This window comes from Antechinus flavipes, chromosome 2, assembly GCF_016432865.1.
Source record: "Antechinus flavipes isolate AdamAnt ecotype Samford, QLD, Australia chromosome 2, AdamAnt_v2, whole genome shotgun sequence".
NCBI classification, from domain to species: domain Eukaryota; kingdom Metazoa; phylum Chordata; class Mammalia; order Dasyuromorphia; family Dasyuridae; genus Antechinus; species Antechinus flavipes.
The window spans coordinates 459,575,269-459,581,353 of NC_067399.1; positions in this window are offsets into that span (position 1 = coordinate 459,575,269).

Below are 6,085 nucleotides of genomic sequence, written 5' to 3' on the forward strand. Positions count from 1 at the left end.
CCAAAGGACTATCAACCTTTGCATATTCTTTGAGCCAGCAATGTCTCTCTTTGGGTCTGTATTCCCAAGAGATCATAAGAAGGGGAAACAACTCACATTAGCAAAAATGTTTGTAGCAGCCCTTTTTCTAGTGGCAAGAAACTGGAAACTGAGTGATGCCCATCAGTTGGAGAATGGCTAAATAAGTTATGATATATGAATGTAATGGAATACTATTATATAAGAAATCATCATCAGGATGGTTTTGGAATGGCTTAGAGAGACTTATATGAACTGATAATAAGTGAACTAGTAGAATGAAGAAAACATTATACAATAAGATTATGTAATCATAAATTGTGATGGACTTGGCTCTTTCAACAATGAGAAGATTTAAGGCAATTCCAAAACTATTATTATAAAAAAAATAAACAAAAATAAATAAATCTTCCTAAAAAATTTGCAAAGGAGACATTTCTTTACCATTTGGTTTATCCAAAATCACTCCCAGGATGATGAATTCATAGATCTGATTCCTATATCTAATCACCTATTGTACCTCACAGGATTTGGGAGGTGGATGGTACTCAAGAGGCATTCCTCAGAAAGATTGTACAACATTTTTAAATTGTACATTATATAAAGGGGATTTATTTATTTTTAAATAATATCTTTTTATTTTCAAAATACATGCAAAGCTAGTTTTCAATTTTCATCCTTGCATAAACTTTTGTTCTAAATTTTTCTACCTCTCTTCCTCACTCCCTCCCCTGGATTACAAGTAATCCATTATATGTTTAATAAATACAATTCTTATATACATATTTTCACATGTATCATGCTACACAAGAAAAATCAGATCAAAAAGGAAAAACAAAAAAAAAAGCAAGCAAATAATGCCAAAAAAAGGTAAAAACACTATGTTGTGATACACATTCAGTTTTGACAATACTTTTTCTGGATACAAATGGATGTTTCTATCACAGGTCTATTGGAATTGTCCTGAATCACTTCATTGTTGAAAAGAGCCATATCCATCAGAATTGATCATCACAATCTTGTTGATGCTGTAAAAAATGTTCCTTTGGCTCTACTACTTCACTCAGCATCAGTTCATATAAGTCTTTCCAGGTCTTTCTGATATCATCCTGCTGATAATTTCCTATAGAACAACAATATTCCATAACATTCATATATCATAATTTATTCAGCCATTCTCCAACTGATGGATATCCACTGAGTTTCTAGTTCCTTGACACTACAGAAAGGGCTGCTACAAACATTTTTGCACATGTGGGTCCTTTCCTCTTTTTTATAATTTCTTTGGGATACAGTTCCAGTAGAGATACTGCTCGACCAAAGGGTATGCACATTATAAAAGGGATTTTTATTCTTATTCCTTAAAATACAAATGATTTAATATCCTATTTTAGAAAGGCAGTACAAAGAACATTGAGTCAAGGATCAAGACACTTGGGTAGGTTTAGAGTAAAACCATTTTACTTTGTATGCTGAGGAACCATTCTAAAAATTTCACCTTAACCAAATCACTTATTGGGCCTTAATTCTACTATCTATAAAATAGAAATATAATAGAATTCATTACATGTATTTCATAGTTCTTTGATAAGAAAAGAGTACCCTAATCTGTGCTCTAGAAATGAAAGTATAGATATATACTATGCATAGGTCAAAGACAGAAAGCTCTCTTATATACCAACAGATTCTTGGCTATACTTTAGGACAAGCCAAGTATTATGTTATTATGGCAAATCAAGATGTTATTAAGAAATGAATATGGATAGTATGATTTATAAATTTAACAAAATATTATTGCATCATAAGAAATAATGGAGATGAAAAATTTGGAGATGTTTTGGATGACATATGAAAGAATATAGAGCAAGAAGAGCAGATGCAAGAAAATAACATATACAATGTTTATTCAGAAGGATTTAACAACTAACACTAATTTGCCTGAGGAGGTACTGGGTGGAGGAAAAATCTGCATTATTACTATTTTCTTCCTTTTCTTGAATCTCAGTAGTCAACAAAACAATAAATCAAGTCTTTATTTGTAGTGTTTGCTGATTTCCAATGACTAAATCCTCACATTGAAAACTTATAAATTCCTTTATGAAAGTAGATTTGAACATGTGTCCAGAATATCCTTATCTATAACAATATAAATGACAATAACAATCACAGCAGCAGTAGCAGCACAATTCAACACTGTTTTCTTATCTTACCAAGATTAGCCTTATAGAAGAATGAAGAAAATGTAGCTTCTTTCCTTCTATGCAGAAGTGGAAATGATGGATGTGAAATATTACTATACTCAATGTCTCATTTGATGTTTTTCTTGGTTTTCTGGAACTATTTTTCCCCTTTCTTTTTAAAAACATTTTACTCTTTATTTCAAAGGATTGCTCAGTAGCTGAGAGTAAAGAAATATATTTATCAATAAAAATATTTTTTAAAATTCATAATTAAAAAATCTAAAAAAAAGAAAAGAAGCATTAGTGTTAGTGTCAATTTTTAGATAGCTACTAAGAAATAAAAGGAAATAGCTATTTAGATTTATGTAGACTTAGAAATCATATTCTTCTATTCCTAAAGAAACTTTTTTTCGTGTCCCCCAATTTATAATTTCATCTCTACACAATTATTCATGTTCTTTTTTTGGTCTCTTCTGGACATTTTGCATGATTCCCTATCTTTCTGAGGAATCCCTCTTGAGTACCATCCACCAATTTAATTAGCCAGCAATTCATCCCCTTTTCTAAATCATTAGTGAAGTTGAATAATTTAATAAAAAGGGGTGGGAGAAGTGTGGAGAAGAAAAGAAACATGTCATAAGCTATGAATAGAATGAATAACTTTATTTTCATTCACCTACTCTGCTCATTTACTAAAGATGGGCTCAGCTGGTAGAACTTAGAGGGAAGCAGAGAAAAATAGAACTGATCCACTCATTTGTGTATATGAAAATACAAGAATTTTTTCCTTTAAATTTGCTGAATGAAAGAAATTAAAGACCTTATCTAAACCATTAGAGTTATTTGTGACATAAAACAACGTTCAACTATGTTAAGCATTATTTTTTTCTCCAAAATTTTCCTTAAATCATTCAGTTATTATTCCAGTTTTACAGTGTCTTTCCAGAGTCCATTGGAGATTATTAGTTTTCTCCAGCTTATTTTCATGGTTCTCTTTCCCTTTCAATTGACTTCAGATCTTTTGTTCTGACTCTATAAGGTCATATTGTTTATTTGTTTTTCCTATCAATGTTCTCAACAAACTTCTATTTTATTTTTTTAGATATAAAACCATTATAATCTCTACTTTATGGCATCCTTTTGCCTCTCTCTCAGAAATAGGCAATGTGTTCAAAGATGTGGCTAGAAAATTAGCTGTCCCATTAGAAGAAACAACTTTGATCAAGAAATGGATTCACTTCTTGAAATCTGCATTGTCTTGCTAAAAATTGTGTTGAATAAGATTGTTATCTCTATAAAATTTGTCTTCAAGTCAGGAAGTCTAGATTCACTTTTGTAACTCTGTTATTAACTCACCATGTGAGGTTTTGTTAGTCTTGTTGCCATTTTGTTTTTTATAAGGGAAGTGGACTGAGTTGTCCACTCAGTCCATGTTGTAGTGGACTGGGTTGGAATTCAGGAATCCTGTGTCCAGATTTGAATTCTGATATTGATTGTATGACTATGGAAAAAACAATTAACTCTTCTGAGTCTATTTTTCCATGTAAGTGAGGGAAGTAAATTACATATATATATATATATATCTTTTAAGAAGCAGTGGGGAAAATGTTTAAAAACTTTAATGCATTACAGGAAAAAAGAGATGATTTGTTGTTATTCCTACTTTACAGATAGGTCACTGTTGCATCCCTTTGCTCTTGTTCATCATATAACAAATCACAATCCTATCAATCTTGCCTTTTTTTGAATCTCCTTTTTTTGTTTGTTTGGGGTTTTTTGGTCTTTAATTATGACTTTATCATTTATCAGTTATGAAAAAATCTTTCTGTCAAATCAGTTTTGCAACTATTCAGTCTTAGAAAGTTGCCTGAGGCATAGAAAATTAGGTAATATATCTAAGGTCAAAAATTAGACTTGTAGATTCAAGTCTTCCTGATTCTAAGACCAAATAACACAGAGAATCTTTTTACAGAGTATTTACAAAGAGAGTATGTTACAGAGAGTATTGACAGGGAGAGCTCAAACAGAATTTGAACCTAGGTCTCCTGACTCCGAGTTTAGAATTCTTTCCTAATAATCCATACTACTTTAGTTATTTTAACTGATTTTTTCTTACACTATTTATTTTTATTTCTTTATTTTCTCTCTTTCCACTGCTCAGTAAATTCTGGTAAGGTAGAGAGACCTGAGCTCCTTCAAATCTGGTATGACTCAGAGTATTTGCTATTATAACATATCCCTTGCAAGAACTCAGAAAGTCTTCAGGGATGATGTTGATGTTCAGCCAGTGGGAAATGAAGAAGGTCATCGTGGAGAAAATAAAATAAAATAAAAACTCTCCCTATGAAATGTGAGGAAATGATCCTTCTAAGTAAGTCAGCCATTTGTCACCATTCCATTGACATGGTGAATGAATTATAAATACCACATTATAATGAAGTCATATCTCATGGCCCTCAGTGGCTGGCTGAGCCCACTGGTCTGGCTAGGTGCCTTTGGAGGGAAGGAGGGAGGAAAAAAACAAAAACAAAAAACAGAGACCCAGCAAGAATCAAGAATGCAATCATGTGGCCTGTTGCTAAGGTGTTCTATTCAATTTAGACACTTTACTATTACTCTTTTGAAAAATATACTCATATCAACCTAAGTTTTACAAAATCTGTATCCACAAAATAATTATCTTTTATTTCTTATATTCCAGTCCTATGCAATACAAGTTTAATGATCTACTTCTAGTGGAGTGATAGGCATTTTCAGAATTAGTAGAACCAGGACCTAGGGATGATTTAGGCCTAATCATTACATTTCTCTGGGCTTCAATTCCTTCCTTGCAAAATGAAGTGGTTTACTCAGCTGACTTTTAAAGTCCTTTCAAACCCTAAACATCCTCTATGGTCCCATCTTCTATTTGAAGGAACTTTGTATCCCTAACATTTTGTGTTGTGTCATTCAATGATATGTATGGTCTTAGATTGTTCAAATGATATGTATGGCCTTAGGTTGTGTTCATATCCAACTTTACATGATGCAAAGCATTAGTTTAGGTATCTAGATGGCCAAAAAAACCTGAAATGAAACCGTATCTCAATAACAACCTGTGTGATCTAACTTCTCTATACCTCAGTTTTCTCATCTGTAAAATGAGAATAATAATACCTATTTTTCCGGGTAGTTGTGAGGATAAACTGACTTACCATACACAAAGGGCTTTGTACATATTAAAACATTATATAAATACTAGTTACTACTCCTACTACTATTTTATGTTTTAAGACCAATTGCCAAAACTAGTTCTTTAGTTATTCAAATGTTCTATTAGTGTTCAAAGGGAGACTCTCTGTGATTATCCTTTGGAGAACTTGGGGTTTCACTTACTCATCTTCTGAGAGTTTCCAAAATAGCTTCATAGCTTCTCTTTTATGACAAGCATTGAGAGAAGGAATTAGTTTAAAAAAAAAAAAACTGTTGTGTATGTGGGAGAGAATATTTTAGCCACCACATCAAACCAGCGCACCAAGAAAATGTGTGGTGTTTTCAACAAAAATCATTAGTTTTGGAATTGATATACTGGCTTCACCATCTGGGAGGTTGGAAAAATTCACAACCAACCTGGGGCTCAGTTCTCTCATCTATAAAGTGATAGTATTGAACTAGAACATTTCTGAGGTAATTGCAATTCTAAAATCTTTCTTATACTCTTGAGAAGAGTCTGAAATATCATTAATCATTGCTTTGCCTTAAGTCATTGACAGGCCCTCTTAAATAGTGAAAATATGGAATCTGGGAAGGGTAACAAGAATTGTTTAATGTCTCATTTTAAAATAAGGTAAGATGACAAATCAGCCTTCAGAAAAGAAAGCTATGAAGGAGATGAATGTGAGTTAGAG